Source organism: Schistocerca americana, chromosome 1 (assembly GCF_021461395.2).
Source record: "Schistocerca americana isolate TAMUIC-IGC-003095 chromosome 1, iqSchAmer2.1, whole genome shotgun sequence".
Classification (NCBI taxonomy): domain Eukaryota; kingdom Metazoa; phylum Arthropoda; class Insecta; order Orthoptera; family Acrididae; genus Schistocerca; species Schistocerca americana.
In genome coordinates, this window is record NC_060119.1 from 1,226,302,482 (window position 1) to 1,226,321,085 (window position 18,604).

Here is an 18,604-nt window from a genome sequence, read left to right on the forward strand (position 1 = left end):
TGCACCGGGTATTATGGTATGGGGCAGTATTGGATATTACTCTCGCACGCCTCTAGTACGCATTGCCGGTACTTTAAATAGCCGGCGCTACATATCCGAGGTGCTGGAGCCAGTTGTCAGTCCTTACCTTTAGGGCTCGGCCACAGCCATATTTCAACAGGATAATGCGCGACCACACGTGGCACGCATTGTCCAAAGGTTCTTCGTCAATAACCAGATTGAATTGTTTCCCTGGCCGGCTCGCTCTCCGGATCTTTCGCCGATAGAAAACATGTGGTCCATGGTTGCTCAACGAGTGACCAAGATTACATCCCCAGCTGCCACACCAGATGATCTTTGGCAACGTGTGGAAGCTGCTTGGGCTGCTGTACCCCAGGAACACATCCAACGTCTCTTTGACTCAATGCCGAGACGTGTGGCAGCGGTGATCTCCAACAATGGCGGCTACTCTGGCTACTGATTCTGGCAGGAACCACATGTCACAGACGTCTGTAAACGTAATCATTTGATACTTGGTCAACATGTTATCTACAAAATAAATTTTGTTGTGCTACCTCTTGTCTTTCTTGGTTAGTTAGTTAGGTTAGGTTAGGTTAGTGTTTAACGTCCCGTCGACAACGAGGTCATTAGAGACGGAGCGCAAGCTCGGGTTAGGGAAGGATGTGGAAGGAAATCGGCCGTGCCCTTTCAAAGGAACCATCCCGGCATTTGCCTGAAACGATTTAGGGAAATCACGGAAAACCTAAATCAGGATGGCTGGAGACGGGATTGAACCGTCGTCCTCCCGAATGCGAGTCCAGTGTGCTACCACTGCGCCACCTTTTCTTGGTGTTGCATTTACGGTGGCCAGCAGTGTACATTTGCTCATTCATCCATTCACACAGAAGGGAAGGGGGATGACAGCATCTTATCATATATACTATATAAAAAAAGCGCATGTAGGTTCCATATCAGACTGCGTGACATGAATTACATATATACTGTGTTTTAAAGTGTAGTAGTGTGACAGATCGTTCTTGATTATGTGTAAAAGTAACACGTTCCACTGCTCAGTCTCCTCCCAGATAGAGTCAGAAACACCACAGTAAATTTGGAAGTGGAATGTATGCCGTAAATGCAACAGATTTAAGAAATTAACATGAAAGGAATCCAACAGAGACCTTTCAAGGTTACGTATAGTGCTGCCACCTGTCGGAAAGTCATGCAACCGTACGGGCTGAAGCGCCAATATTCCGCGCGATGTCCCACAACAAGTTCCACACTTTTCCAACCGAAATCGGCCGATAAAAAAAAATGTGTTGCATTACATATTGGAAGCGCTTGGTACAAGGCGAGGTTGTGTCGCCAGCACGCTCAGACAGCCGGTTACGGTAGGGATCACTTTGGAGAGTTTGTTCCCCGCGGTGAAATGAACCGTGGCGAGCGGTAAGAATGCTGGAGTCGGGCGGTGACGGGGAGAGTTCACGCCGCCATATCGGTCCCTGCGTCACTTTCACGGCGGGCCGGGCACCTGGCTTCGCGTGCTGTGTTTGATTTCTGAACGAGGACCGCAGCGCGCCGTTACGTAAGCTGCCAGCTAGCTAGCTACGCAGACCCGGAAAGCGGTGCGCGCATGCGCCGTCCGCTGTCCGCGTTACGTGCAGCTCCGATTGTTGTGTAACTCGCCGACACGCGCCGTTGTCGTGTCATAACGCCTCGTGCCGTGCGCGCTCGGCTAAAGCGACGTCAGTGTGGTAGGTCGAACGTGCGCAAAGCGCGGTTGTCAGCGAGAAGCGCACTGCAGTAAGGATTGTGTCACCAAACCGAAGGTTGGATTGAACACATCACATTGCTTTATAACGCGAGTTCCTAGTGAAGGTGGTGTGCCTTCGATCTTCAGACTGACTTCCCCCGCCAGTAATAGGGGGACCTAAACGTTAACGAGGGCTCCGATCTACGGCGAAATATGTAGGGAAAAAAAAAAACAAAAAAAAAAAAAACGGAACTAATGGGGGGGGGGGGGATCGAATCCCGGACCTTTGAATTTTGCTATGGAGAATAAGAACAATGAATTCTCTTACTATTTTGTCTCCACTCTTTTCTTCACTTTTTCTCTATCGATTTCAAAGCTGTAAGGTGCTGTAAGGTCTCCACTCTTTTCTTCACTTTTTCTCTATCGATTTCAAAGCTGTAAGGTGCTGTAAGGTGCCCGGAAATAGACAACATTCCATTTCAAGACTGATAGTCTTGGGATAGCCAGCCCTGACAAAATTTTACCATCTTGTGAGCAAGATGTATGAGACAGGAGAAATACCTTTAGACTTCAAGAAGAATATAATAATTCCAATCCTAAAGAAAGCAGGTGTCGACAAGGGTAAAAATTACCGAACTATTAGTTTAATAAATCATGGCTGCAAATTACTCACACGAATTCTTTACACACGAATGGAAAAACTGGTAGAAGACGAAATCGGTGAATATGAGTTTGGATTCCATAGAAATTTTGGAACACATGAGGAATACTGACCCTACGACTTACCTTATAAGATAAAGGATGCGAGGTGCCGGGGCTAGAAGTGTATTTAACACTAAATTCTCCTAGAATCCACATATGTAAATGATGCTCTAAGCCCCCCCCCCCTATTCTAACTCCGACTTTTGCTGTTGCACAAGGATAAAAAAAATACGCGAACTGACTCTAATCAACCCTGCCAGTGGAGTAGAAGAGAGTTTGGCACCTGCAATAATTTAATTTGATAAATAAGTTAAATAAACGAAGGTTTCATTAACATAGTGAAGAATGATAGGGTTGCTCTACCGATTAACAGAATGAAAGTTTTGTCCAAAATAACAATATGATTTATTAAGACTGAACACAAAATAATAAACAAAAACACTTGAAACCTTTACAATACATCAAATTGACTCAAATTGGATACTCAAACAAACGCTGTGAATGTGAAGTTGTCCCTAAACTAGATTGTGAGGATTATGACGAAGTGGTATGTGGAGCGAATTCCTTGCCACTCAAATCTTAAGAGAAAACACACAGCCAACCCAATATTAATTGCTGCTTCTCAAGACAGAACAAATCTAGAAAAAGACGAACAGGCGCGCTCTGCTGAGCTCTGATTATCACCTAGGAAAATCCCTATCTGCCGGTGCTGCGGACATACATTACCAAACTGTCTTCTTAGCTGCCAGAACACGATCTGGCGTACCGGAGGCGATGGCTGGTTGCTTCGACGTCCTCGACCGAAAGGTGAGAGCCGACTACCCAGAGCACCCGTACAATGCCGAACACCGAACATTCCCGCCCCCACCACAGTGGCCGTGGTTAAACGTTCCAATCAGCAACTCGAAAACCGGCGGAAAATTCCACTCCATTGCCGGAGCACTACCATTCCACCAATGGAGATTCTTGGCGCCAATTTCTGCGCTGATTTTGCTACGTCACGGAGCTATGCCCTGAGCAAGCCAATCACAGTTACTATTTTGCAGAAAGCGCGGGAATTTTCCCGCCACAACTGCCTGGGTACACAATTCATTCCCACGCCTCGCTGGTAGCCCGCCAGAAAGTGTTTTCGCTAAGATTCTGCGAAGTAACGGAACCTCTAGCCCAGCCGCTACTTCAGACCCCTCCGGGCGTGTCTTTTGACAATGTCGGCGTCTGCAAAGCATTCACTCGACTTCCTCACACCCGTCGGCTTAGCAGAGCCCGCCTGTCACCGGACCACCCGGGTGACGAGAGACGCTGTGTGGGAAGTCCGCGTGTGAAGGAATAGCAACTTTTTACCGCATGCAATTAGATAGGAGAATCGTAAGATAGAAATATGAGAGGGGGCTCATGCCACCTCTCAAGGAAAGGCAAACCTACGTTTTTAGCATTTGTAGACTTGGAGGAAGCTTTTGAAAATGTTGACTGGAATACTCTCTTTAAAATTCTAAAGGTGGCAGGGCTAAATACAGGGAGCGAAAGGCTATTTACAATGTATACAGAAACCAGATGGCAGTTATAAAGAGTAGAGGGGCATGAAAGGGAAATAGTGGTTGGGAAGGGGGTGAAGACAGGGTTGTAGCTTCTCCCCGATGTTATTCAATCTGTATATTGAGCAAGCAGTAAAGGAAACAAAAGAAAAATTTGGAGCAGGAATTAAAACCCATGGAGCAGAAATAAAAACTTTGAGGTTTGCTGATGACATTGTAATTCTGTCAAAGACAGGAAAGGACCTAGAAGAGCAGTTGAATGGAATGGACAGCGCCTTGAAAGGAGGATATAAGATGAACATCAATAACAGCAAAACGATGATAATGGAATGTAGTCGAATGAAGTCTGCTGACGCTGAGGGAATTAGATTAGAAAAAGAGACATTTAAAGTAGTAGATGAGTTTTGCTATTTGTGGAGCAAAATAACTGATGATGGGCGAAGTAGAGAGGATGTAAAATGTAGACTCGCAATGGCAAGGAAAGCGTTTCTGAAGAAGAGAAATTTGTTAGCATCGAGTATAGATTTAAGTGTCCGGGAATTGTTTCTGAAAGTATTTGTGTGGAGTGTAGCCATGTATGGAAGTGAAACATGGACGATAAATAGTCTAGACAAGAAGAGAATAGAAGCTTTCGAAATGTGGTGCTACAGAAGAATGCTGAAGATTAGATGGGTAGATCACATAACTAATGAGGAGGTATTGAATAGAATTGGGGAGAAGAGGAGTTTGTGGCACAACTTGACAAGAAGAAGGGACCGGTTGGTAGGACACGTTCTGAGGCACCAAGGGATCACCAGTTTAGTACTGGAGGATATCGTGGAGGGTAAAAATCGTAGAGGGAGACCAAGAGATGAATACACGAAGCATATTCAGAAGGATGTAGGTTGCAGTAGTTACTCAGGGATGAAGAAGCTTACACAGGATAGAGTAGCATGGAGAGCTGCATCAAACCAGTCTCAGGACTGAAGGCCACAACATAAACAAGGTGTCACCTTCAAGCACATTGGTTGCTAATCGATGTCGTCTCTGAAGATGATGCATCAGAACTCTAGAATCGGTATCAGATAGACCAGAAGCAATTAACATGGCTGATCCACGGAAAAAAGTAAGATAATGAAGAATAAAAGCAGCCAATCGGTTGCACAAATGTTATTACATTGACCTGGCATAGATACTGACTAATGGTAACTGCATCACAACAAGTTATATATATTTTTGGTCAGCATAAGATAATACAAACATTTCAGCCTGAACCTAATAAATTGCTGTTTCATTTTTATTACGCTTGTGTTACTTGAGGTTTCAGAAACGTTTGTTATTCTCTTACTCTGATTAAAAAGTTTTTAGCGGTAAGTGTAACTTCTTCTGATGAAGGTACCCTTAGTCGATATCGGAACCATGTCAATGCAATAAAATTTGTGGTACTGGTTGGCTGTTAAAGTTTAAATACGACTGCTGAACATCAGTCACGTTCAAGATTGTGAGAGTAAGATACCACAGATTTTATTCTCAACAATGAACTATGTAACAGCTGACGTCCTAAAATTCCACCACTTCGAAATGCCGCTCTCTCTCTCTCTCTCTCTCTCTCTCTCTCTCTCTCTCGCACGCTATTTATTATTTTCTTTTTGAAGGTATGTTTACTCACCTCTTGCAGTCTAACCTTGTGTTGCGCTACACGAAAAGCAGCCTCCTCGAAGACTGCGATAACTTGCGATCAAGACAATAAAAGCAATCGCGAGTACCCTGGGAAACGTCAGAGAATGATAGCTAATCCTTTCACACCAAAAACATCCACAAATAATATGTCTGTTTGAAGAGCCAAAGAAACTGATACACCTGCCCAATATCGTGTAGGGCATGGTGAAGCCGTGCTGCAGGCAGTTTACACTTTGGATCCTGCAAGGCTGTCCATAAATCCGGACGAGTACGAGAGGTTGGAGATCTTTTCTGGAAAGGACATTGAAAGGCACCCCAGATATGCTCAATAATGTTCATGTCTGGGGAACTTGTTGGCCAACGGAAGTGTTTCAACTCAGAATAGTTCGAAACTTCCTGGCCGAGTCTCGGTTGGGCACACAGTTTTAATCTGCCAGGAAGTTTCATATCAGCGCACACTCCGCTGCAGAGTGAAAATCTCATTCAAAAGAGTTCCTCGAGCCGCTTTGTTGCAATTCTCGACCTTTGGGGTACCGCATTGTCCTGCTGGAATCACCAAAGTCCGTCGGAATACACAATGGACACAAATGGATGCAGGTGATCATACAGGATGCTTACGTACGTGTCACCTGTCAGAGTCGTATCTAGACGTATCAGGGGGTCCCATATCACTCCAACTACACACGTCCCGTACCCTTACAGAGCCTCCATCAGTTTGAACAGTATCCTGCTGACATGCAGGGTCCATGGGTTCATGAGGCTGTCTTTACACCCGTACACATCCATCCGCTCGGAAAAATTTGAAACGGGATTCGTCCGACCAGGCAACATGTTTCTAGTCATCAACAGCTCAATGTCGGTGTTTACGGGCCCAGGAGAGGTGTACAGCTGTGCGTCGTGCAGTCATCAAGGGTACAAGAGTGGGCCTTCGGCTCTGAAAGCCCATGTCGATTATGTTTCGTTGAATGGTTCGCACGCTGACACTTGTTGAGGTCCCAGCACTGAAATCTGCAGCAACTTGCGGAAGGGTTGCACTTCTCTCACGTTGAACGATTCTCTTCAGTCATCGTTGGCCCCTTTCTTGCAGGATCTTTCTCCGGCCGCAGAGATGTCGGAGATCTGATGTTTTACCGGATTCCTGATATTCACGGTACAGTGAAATGGTCGTAAGGGAAAATCCGCACTTAATCGCTATCTCGGAGATGCAGCGTCCCATTGCTCGTGCGCCGACTATAACACCGCGTTCAAACTCACTTAAATCTTGATAACCTGCCGTTGTAGCAGCAGTAACGATCGAACAACTGCACCAGACACTTGTTGTCTTATATAGGCGTTGCCGACCGCAGTACCGTATTCTACCTGTTTAACTATCTCTGTATTTGAATACGCATGCCTATGCCAGTTTCTTTGGCGCTTCATTATATATCTTGTGTTCTCCCTTAATGCTTCTTCGGTTTACATTGCTCTTTTTTGTTGCAAAACAATGTCTTCGTTCTTAGTAATATAAAAATATTGATTCTCTTAAGGTTTATAGAATCCTCTTAAGAGCTGCAACCGTGCGTTGCAAACCTGAAATCTGCCTGGGTACTAGATTAAAATTACAAACAGGGTAAAAGACATCTTATGTCGACCAAAAATCTTTATTAAACTAATGGTCTTCTTTCAATTTAATTATGCTATTATTCTGGTGTTGCGTTCTGTTTCCTCTCTACTAGTCTTGTCATCTGACATTAGCACTTATACTTAACATCCTCTGTTGTTTGATGGCTACATTCCAATCACCCTCTTTCCCTAGAATTCTTACACCCAATAGCTCCCTCTAGTACCGAGGAAGCTATTCCCTGTATTCACTGATTCTCAACACGTGCCTTGCTTCAGTCTGGAACCGCACGACCGCTACGGTCGCAGGTTCGAATCCTGCCTCGGGCATGGATGTGTGTGATGTCGTTAGGTTAGTTAGGTTTAAGTAGTTCTAAGTTCTATGGGACTTACGACCTCTGATGTTAATTCCCATAGCGCTCAGAGCCATGTGAGGCATTTGAACCAACACGTGCCTTACCAAACTTTCCCATCTTTCTGTAGGAATTTTACACATATACCTTTACCCGGAGATTCTGCAGAGCGCCTCTTAATTTCTTGTCCAGTCAGTCCGTATAAGTTCTTCTGCAACGCCAAATCTCCAGTATGGTCAGTTCCCTCTCCCAGCTTTGCCCCAGTATATAATTTACTTCCTCTGCACTCCAGACGAACAGTCTCAGAGAAGTTTTCCTCAAATTAAGTCCACTGTTTGAGACAAGGACGAATGCCCTCTGTTCCTGAGTTAGGCCGGCTTCGTCCATTCTGCGATCCCGTCAGCGTAATGTTCACAGTGGCTCGCTCTCTGCCCCACCTTCTTATTTGTAACGAATCCTACTCCAGTTATAACATCTTCTGCTGTCGTTCATATTACTCTGTATTCGTCCAAAAGCCTTGCGTTTCATTTCTGTTCATGGTCTCCCATTGTATCTAAACTGGTGATTTGCATTTCCCTTTTCAGATCCAGCTAGCCTACCACATTCAGACTTCTGACAAACCACGCTTGACCTGTCGAATGTTACCGTTTAACTGAATTTTTTTCAAGATATTTTTTTCAGCGTCACCACCTCCTAGACAGTTTACTCTCAGAGATCGGAACAGGTGACTAATTCTGCACCTTTCTCCAATTTCAAGACCATCATGACACTTTTTGCTGTTAACAGCCAACCATCCTGTGGATAAACGTTATTTGGCTTTAAGGCTTTGGTGTGCAACCCCATTCCGTTTATCACTGTTTTTGCTTCCACCTTTTTAGGAGATGTCCCCCCCCCCTCTCCTCTCAAAGGCAAGATTGTAATGACTGGCCGCTCTTCCCTACTCTCTAAGGAGGCCGTAAACACACGCCTCACGTTAGCTGTCTTCGATTGTCACAGCTCTGGCTGTGATCGAACCTAGGTCCCAGAGATTTTATGATTACCAGCTAAAAATACTGTCCTCAGACCACGGTGACTGTGAAGGTGCTCGTTTACACAATTAACTTCGAGTGAATCAACCACAGAAATTAGTCATTATGACGTATCTGGTTACAGTCCTTGCCACAGGAGCTGAAGGATGCGTGGCGCAAGGTTCACACGGCGAGATACACTACTGGCCATTGAAATTGCTACACCACGAAGATGACGTGCTACAGGCGCAAATTGAACCGACAGGAAGAAAATGCTGTGATATGCAAGTGATTAGCTTTTCAGAGCATTCACACTCGGTTGGAGCCGGTGGCGACACCTACAACATGCTGACATGAGGTAAGTTTCCAACCGATTTCTCATACACAAACAGCAGTTGGCCGGCGTTGCCTGGTGAAACGTTGTTGTGATGCGTCGTGTAAGGAGGAGAAATGCGTACCATCACGTTTCCGAGTTTGATAAAGTTCGGATTGTAGCCTATCGCGATTGCGGTTTATCATATGGCGACATTGCTGCTCGCGTTGGTCGAGATCCAATGACTGTTAGCAGAATATGAAATCGGTGGGTTCAGGAGGGTAATAAGGAACGCCGTGCTTGATCCCAACGGCCTCCTATCACTAGCAGTCGAGATGGCAGGCATCTTATCCGCATGTCTGTAACGGATCGTGTAGCCACGTCTCGATCCCTGAGTCAACTGATGGGGACGTTTGCAAGACAACAACCATCTGCACGAACAGTTCGACGACGTTTGCAGCAGCATGGACTATCAGCTCGGAGACCATGGCTGCGGTTACCCTTTGCGCTGCATCACAAACAGGAGCGCCTGCGATGGTGTACTCAACGACAAACCTGAGTGCACGAATGGCAAAAAGTCATTTTTTCGGATGAATCCAGGTTCTCTTTACAGCATCATGATGGTCACCTCCGTGTTTGGCGACATCGCGGTGAACGCACAGTGGAAGCGTGTATTCGGCATCGCCATACTGGCGTATCACCCGGCGTGATGGTATGGGGTGCCGCATGTTGCAGGTCCTGTACGGGCCTTTCTGGATACAGAAAATGTTCGACTGCTGCCCTGGCAGGCACATTCTCCAGATCACTCACCAACTGAAAACGTCTGGTCAATGGTGGCCGAGCAACTGGCTCGTCACAATACGCAAGTCACTACTCTTGATGAACTGTGGTATCGTGTTGAAGCTGCATGGGCAGCTGTACCTGTACACGCCATCCAAGCTGTGTATGAAGATCCAGCGGTGAACAAAGCCAATGGCAGAATACAATCATTGCTATAATACTCGGAAATCGCAATTTGTCTACAAACGAGAATGCCTTCATCCAACAGTACGACGCATAGTTGAATACTGCTGATCTGTAGAGAAGTCGTGAAGGATCGGCCTAACAGAGGTCGTTGAACATTTTCAGCGCAGAGCAGTTGTTTGTGCACTATTGCACACCATTCCATTTCCGTTCATGAGGTCTTAAATGTGCTAAAATATAAATTTACCCAATAGGGAAACTTCAGTGAGGAACGATTACGCGGACTTGTCGAAATCCTGATCACGTAACGAGGCTTCTTTCTTTTCCTTTGTGACTGCGTCAAAGTATTGCATACTTCGTAGATGAGTGTGTCTTTCTAGGAATGGTACCCAACCGAAATGGTTCAATGACGTACATCTTCCCAAAGAAGTTGTTTACTAACGTAAATTCAGTAATATACTATCTCCCACTAACAAAATCGTAAAACAAGTAAATTTACTCTTCATTTCCCATTGCAAATTATTTCTCGGTCATAAGTCATAAATTTAGTGTGCTGTCTAACCTTAGAAACCATAACGAATTATACACTGTACGAAAAAGACAATAGATGATGAAGATTTACGCATGTCAATCACTACGATAAATTTTTCGATGTGACGAAAAACAAGAATTTTGCGGGCAATGTGTGTGCGAGATGATACCGGTAGAAGCAGAGAAACATGTACCAGTCACAGGGTGTGTTGAAAAATACGGAAGAGATTACTTCTGAGAACTCGTAAACCTTAAGCAAACGAAAACATATACTCCGTCATGTATGTCAGACAGATGTCAACCAGACGAGAAACACAGAGCCACTTCTGTGATAATTACTACCGCACACGTCTAACGATATAATGAATTCTCGAAATTTTAAAAGTTTCCAGGAAACGGCAAATTCGCTGTTGAATCCTTTACTGAAAACACGACATACAGGCAGAATAGTGCAACATCCACTTTAGGACGTTTGGCTCCTGATATTACAACAGGAAGTTATCCACATACAGTTCTGCCAATACTCTTCACGGTTCAACACAGCACACAATCTCTTGCGTCATTAAAGTGAATATTTTGACGCGAACAATACTGGTTTTCAATTTTTTCGAAATAGCCATAGTATTTTATCAAAATTTCCTTTGTTTATGATAGATCCCACTCTAAGATTAATCCAGTACAGCCAATGTTGCTTTTTTCTTGTGAATGGCTTCTGTATCTGATGTCAATTCTGGAAGGTCTATGTACTGACTTGGCAGAAAATCCTAAGAAATTTTGGTCTTATGTCAAAGCGGTAGGTGGATCAAAACAAAATGTCCAGACACTCTGTGACCAAAATGGTACTGAAACAGAGGATGACAGACTAAAGGCCGAAATACTAAATGTCTTTTTCCAAAGTTGTTTCACAGAGGAAAATTGCACTGTAGTTCCTTCTCTAGATTGTCGCACAGATGACAAAATGGTAGATATCGAAATAGACGACAGAGGGATAGAGAAACAATTAAAATCGCTCAAAAGAGGAAAGGCCTCTGGACCTGATGGGATACCAGTTCAATTTTACACAGAGTACGCGAAGGAACTTGCCCCCCTTCTTGCAGCGGTGTACCGTAGGTCTCTAGAAGAGAGTAGCGTTCCCAAGGATTGGAAAAGGGCACAGGTCATCCCCGTTTTCAAGAAGGGACGTCGAGCAGATGTGCAGAACTGTAGACCTATATCTCTAACGTCGATCAGTTGTAGAATTTTGGAACACGTATTGTGTTCGAGTATAGTGACTTTTCTGGAGACTAGAAATCTGCTCTTTAGGAATCAGCATGGCTTTCGAAAAAGACGGTCATGTGAAACCCAGCTCGCGCTATTCGTCCACGAGACTCAGAGGGCCATAGACACGGGTTCACAGGTAGATGCCGTGTTTCTTGACTTCCGCAAGGCATTCGATACAGTTCCCCACAGTCGTTTAATGAACAAAGTAAGAGCATATGGACTATCAGACCAATTGTGTGATTGGATTGAGGAGTTCCTAGATAACAGGACGCAGCATGTCATTCTCAATGGAGAGACGTCTTCCGAAGTAAGAGTGATTTCAGGTGTGCCGCAGGGGAGTGTCATAGGACCGTTGCTATTCACAATATACATAAATGATCTTGTGGATGACATCGGAAGTTCACTGAGGCTTTTTGCAGATGATGCTGTGGTGTATCGAGAGGTTGTAACAACGGAAAATTGTACTGAAATGCAGGAGGATCTGCAGCGAATTGACGCATGGTGCAGGGAATGGCAATTGAATCTCAATGTAGACAAGTGTAATGTGCTGCGAATACACGGAAAGATAGATCCTTTATCATTTAGCTACAAAATAGCAGGTCAGCAACTGGAAGCAGTTAATGCCATAAATTATCTGGGAGTGCGCATTAGGACTGATTTAAAATGGAATGATCATATAATGTTGATCGTCGGTAAAGCAGATGCCAGACTGAGATTCATTGGAAGAATCCTAAGGAAATGCAATCCGAAAACAAAGGAAGTAGGTTACAGTACGCTTGTTCGCCACTGCTTGAATACTGCTCAGCAGTGTGGGATCCGTACCAGATAGGGTTGATAGAAGATATAGAGAAGATCCAACGGAGAGCAGCGCGCTTCGTTACAGGATCATTTAGTAATCGCGAAAGCGTTACGGAGATGATAGATAAACTCCAGTGGAAGACTCTGCAGGAGAGACGCTCAGAAGCTCGGTACGGGCTTTTGTCAAAGTTTCGAGAACATACCTTCACCGAAGAGTCAAGCAGTATATTGCTCCCTCCTACGTATATCTCGCGAAGAGACCATGAGGATAAAATCAGAGAGATTAGAGCCCACACAGAGGCATACCGACAATCCTTCTTTCCACGAACAATACGAGACTGGAATAGAAGGGAGAACCGATAGAGGTACTCAAGGTACCCTCCGCCACACACCGTCAGGTGGCTTGCGGAGTATGGATGTAGATGTAGATGTAGATTTGAATGCGAACATTTTAGATTAGCGCTAACTTTTGTTGATTTTGTTACAACGCGTTCTGGAGGATTTTGTGTCTGTCATCTACTGGAATTACTCTGTATTAGCAACATATAAATGATATGTTCATCCCCTGACCTCTATACAACCTGGATGTAGAAGTCTGGTCTCTGAGTATAGAACTGCGGCGTGGCTGCAGATCCACCTGCTTTGCGTCGTCCGCCATGTTGTAATTTGGCACACAAATTTCCATCGGTCTGTACGTGACAAAGAACTGCAACCTGATTTCTTGTTCTGAACTTCACGTCCACATGTAACGTAATAGGCTGATGTGGGAGCGGAATCGAAATGTATTTTGTATTCTTGTTATAGTAACTTTTCTAGCAGCCATGTTGTAGTTTGGCAAGAAACGATGTACGAGAATCTATGGCTGGCACAATTACAGAGCAGAAGTTCAACGTCCAGGTAGTATAGAGATCAATGGTTCATACGGTTTTTGTGGGCAACATGCGGCGCTGTCTGACAACCGACAAGAGAAAGATTATATTCGTGGATTGTAGTTGCGTTTGTGTACTGACTGCATAAATAAGTTCAATGTAAATATCTTCCAGTGGTGAAAGTCTGATTTTCCAGATGGTATGTGTGGAACGTATAAACGGAGTTTAGCAGCCACAGTTTTTCAGTAATCATAAAAGTTCATTTTTTTTCTAAAGAAACGAATTTTTAATAATGCAACCATTTGATAACGTAATCCACTTATCACATATTCACAAATATTTGTTTTGTAAATGATGTCCTGTAAAACTAATAATGTGATAGCTTTGTGTCTTCTTTGAAATGCCGGCCGGAGTGGCCGAGCGGTTCTAGGCGCCACAGTCTGGAGCCGCGCGACCGCTACGGTTGGAGGTTCGAGTCCTGCGTTGGTCATGGATGTGTGTGATGTCCTTAGGTTAGTTAGGTTTAAGTAGTTCTAAGTTCTGGGGGACTGATAACCTCAGACGTTAAGTCCCATAGTGCTCAGAGCCACCTGAACCATTTCTTCTTTGAAATAATATCACTTGTCTGTTTGTAGAAATGCTGTATCTTTGCATTTGAGATAGTTTGACGTGTTTTGACTTGTGTTTACAAAATGTGTCGTAGAATGAAAAATACATTAACATGTTTACTCATACCGTGCTCCAAAACCACGTACCCACTGCTGGAAACAGTAAGTTATTTTTCGATTTCTGTTAGTTCTGTAAAGTTATATTCACAGTGTGCCACTTTGTAATATACAATTGTAATCATACAAGGACCAGAACTACCTGAATCTAAAATTAAGAAAAAGAACAATTTAGATTGTCAAAGCACTGGAAGATGACCCCTCGGGGTTCTAAATGCATCGTTCGTTGAAATAAAATCACGACTGTGACGGAAGGCGGTTGTTGCATATTTGTCGGCAGAAACATTGACAGCAATGGCTTAAATTAAGGTACATTTCTCTCTTTCAACATTTTATGAACTGAATTTAGTGTATATTTCCAGGATGAATTTTCGTTCTCTAATGGAATGTGCACTGATTTGAAGCTTCCTGTTAGAATCAAACTGTGTGAAACAGTCCCCTAGGCGGTCGCAATAGCCTTTCTTCCGGAAGTGCTAGACCGCAAAGTATGCGGGAGAACTTCTGCGAACTTTGGAAGGCAAGAGAAGAGCTACTGGCGGAAGCGAAGCTGTGAGGGCTGGGATAATTCAGTCTGCAGGACACTTGCCTCCGAGAGGCCAAGCCTCCAAGCTCCACTTCCAGTCCGGCACACAGTTTTTAATCTGCAATAAATTTATCTAAGCGTGTATTGTGTACCAGGTGTGACAAGTTTAAATATCGCATTGCATAATAAGGCCCCCGGAGTAGACAATATTCCATTGGAACTACTGACGGCCGTGGGAGAGCCAGTCCTGACAAAACTCTACCATCTGGTGAGCAAGATGTATGAAACAGGCGAAATACCCTCAGACTTCAAGAAGAATATAATAATTCCAATCCCAAAGAAAGCAGGTGTTGACAGATGTGAAAATTACCGAACAATCAGTTTAATAAGCCACAGCTGCAAAATACTAACACGAATTCTTTACAGACGAATGGAAAAACTAGTAGAAGCCAACCTCGGGGAAGATCAGTTTGGATTCCGTAGAAACACTGGAACACGTGAGGCAATACTGACCTTACGACTTATCTTAGAAGAAAGATTAAGGAAAGGCAAACCTACGTTTCTAGCATTTGTAGACTTAGAGAAAGCTTTTGACAATGTTGACTGGAATACTCTCTTTCAAATTCTGAAGGTGGCAGGGGTAAAATACAGGGAGCGAAAGGCTATTTACAATTTGTACAGAAACCAGATGGCAGTTATAAGAGTCGAGGGACATGAAAGGGAAGCAGTGGTTGGGAAGGGAGTAAGACAGGGTTGTAGCCTCTCCCCGATGTTGTTCAATCTGTATATTGAGCAAGCAGTAAAGGAAACAAAAGAAAAATTCGGGGTAGGTATTAAAATTCATGGAGAAGAAATAAAAACTTTGAGGTTCGCCGATGACATTGTAATTCTGTCAGAGACAGCAAAGGACTTGGAAGAGCAGTTGAATGGAATGGACAGTGTCTTGAAAGGAGGATATAAGATGAACATCAACAAAAGCAAAACAAGGATAATGGAATGTAGTCTAATTAAGTCGGGTGATGCTGAGGGAATTAGATTAGGAAATGAGGCACTTAAAGTAGTAAAGGAGTTTTGCTATTTGGGGAGCAAAATAACTGATGATGGTCGAAGTAGAGAGGATATAAAATGTAGGCTGGCAATGGCAAGGAAGGCGTTTCTGAAGAAGAGAAATTTGTTAACATCCAGTATTGATTTAAGTGTCAGGAAGTCATTTCTGAAAGTATTTGTATGGAGTGTAGCCATGTACGGAAGTGAAACATGGACGATAAATAGTTTGGACAAGAAGAGAATAGAAGCTTTCGAAATGTGGTGCTACAGAAGAATGCTGAAGATTAGATGGGTAGATCACATAACTAATGAGGAAGTATTGAATAGGATTGGGGAGAAGAGAAGTTTGTGGCACAACTTGACCAGAAGAAGGGATCGGTTGGTAGGACATGTTCTGAGGCATCAAGGGATCACCAATTTAGTGTTGGAGGGCAGCGTGGAGGGTAAAAATCGTAGAGGGAGACCAAGAGATGAATACACTAAGCAGATTCAGAAGGATGTAGGTTGCAACAGGTACTGGGAGATGAAAAAGCTTGCACAGGATAGAGTAGCATGGAGAGCTGCATCAAACCAGTCTCAGGACTGAAGACCACAACAACAACAACATAATAAGGCTACCAATAGTGGCGAATTTAAATAAATCATTTTCTGTGTTTACAATTAAATTAGCTTCCTTAGGGTCTATAATGAGTCAGCTAAGAAGATTACATCAGATGGGGCTGATACCTGCTGTTCTCGTGCATCCAGTCTGAGACATTTGAGGCTAGACCATCCGTTATTTATAACGAATGATATTGTATGATAAAGCTTTCCCCACTTACAAAAATCTGTTATTTAAATGTTCCTCGATTCTTGGATGGCCGACCGCTATGACCGGGCGGTTCTAGGCGTTTCAGTCTGGAACCGCGCTACCGCTACAGTCGCAGGTTCGAATCCTGCCTCGGGCATGGATGTGTGTGATGTCCTTAGGTTAGTTAGGTTTAAGTAGTTCTAAGTTCTAGGGGACTGATGACCTCAGATGTTGAGTCCCATAGTGCTCAGAGTCATTTGAGCCAATTGAATTCTTGGATGCACGAACTGGTTTACTTGTTCCACAATCTGGAACCGCGAGACCGCTACGGTCGCAGGTTCGAATCCTGCCTCGGCATGGATGTGTGTGATGTCCTTAGGTTAGTTAGGTTTAACTAGTGCTAAGTTCTAGGGGACTAATGACCTCAGAAGTTGAGTCCCATAGTGCTCAGAGCCATTTGAACTTGTTCCACATCGTCATGCTAAGTTTCAAGCTTACCAGACTGTAATCACCATTTCTGCTGCTCCTCTTTGTCTTGATTTTTGTTTAGCCTTTGACAAAATTTCATTAACAGACTGATACAGGACAGAAAGCTGTGTGCGTGAGTTACATGTCGTTTACGTATCAACACGCATTCGAATTTGCAACAAGTAGATTGTATCTGATATAAATCAATGATCTTTCGCATCCATTGTCAGAAAAGTTAAAACTTTGGCACAAGCATAGAAAGGAGAGCCAGTAACCCTTACTAAACAGAAAGCAACTGGAATTTTTGCAAACAACAGCGAATGGTTCAAGGTACGTACATTATCACCAAATTTTTATAACACTTTCTTTTCAAAACTAATCAAAGTATCAAAATAATCTGCTGAGACAATGAAACAACAAAAAGTAGCGCTATTTTCTACAACTACTAGATTTTAACCTTAATTTCATGGCTCATAATTTCCGAGGTGCATGTGGTTACTACTATAGGCGATTTAAAAACGAAAGCTCTAGTTCATTCTGCAGTTTTCTGTTCACTAATGAGTAACTGAATAGTCACTGAGGGACAACGCAAATAGACTTTTTTTTTTTTTTTTTTGAGAGTGCAAAAGCGTATTGTAAGAATTTTATTTGGTGTTAATTCTTCAGTATACCAAAGAATCTTCCTAAAAATTTGATGTTCTGACGACTGGGGCGTAATACAAATTAATAATTGCTGTTCTTCGACGTTAGCAATAATTATCTTTTCTAAAACAAAACGCAGAGCGTGAACAGAATACTAGGGCCAAAAACAACCTCACCAGAGACTTCACATTAGATCACAAACGAGTCAGATATGTGAGTAGGCATATGTTTACATGGATACTCTGCAAATCACATTTAAGTGCCTGGCAGAGGGTTCATCGAACCACCTTCACAATTCTCTATTATTCCAATCTCGTATAGCGTGTGGAAAGAATGAACAACTGTATCTTTCCGTACAAGCTCTGATTTTACTTACTTTATAGTGGTGATCATTTCTCCCTATATAGGACGGTGGCAACAAAATATTTTCGCATTCGAAGGTGACTGGAATTTCGTGTGAAGATTCCGTCGCAACGAAAAACGCCTTTCTTTTAATGATGAACAGCCCAAATCCTGTATCGTTTCAATGACACTATCTCCCATATTTCGCGATAATACAAAACGTGCTGCCCTTCTTTGAACTTTTTCGATGTACTCCGTCACCCCCATCTGGTAAGAATCCCACACCGCGCAGCAGTATTCTAAAAGAGGACGGAAAAGCGTAGTGTAGGCAGTCTCCTTAGTAGATCTGTAACATTTTCTAAGTGTCCTGCCAGTAAAACGCAGTCTTTGGTTAGCCTTTCCCGCAAAATTTTCTGTGTGTTCCTTCCAATTTGTTGTTCGTAATCGTAATTCCTAGGTATTTAGTTGAATTTACGGACTTCATATTCGACTGATTTGCCGTGGAAGCGAAGTTTCAGGAATTACTTAGAGCACTCATGTGGACGACCTCACACTTTTCGTTATTTAGGGTCAACTACCAATTTTCGCGCCATACGGTTATCTTTTCTAAATAGTTTTGAATTTTTTTCCTTCTCACGACTTTATTAATCGATAAACGTCAGCGTCATCTGCAAACAACCTAAGACGATTGCTCAGATTGTCTCCCAAATCTTTTATATAGATAAGAAACAGCAAAGGGTCTATAGCAC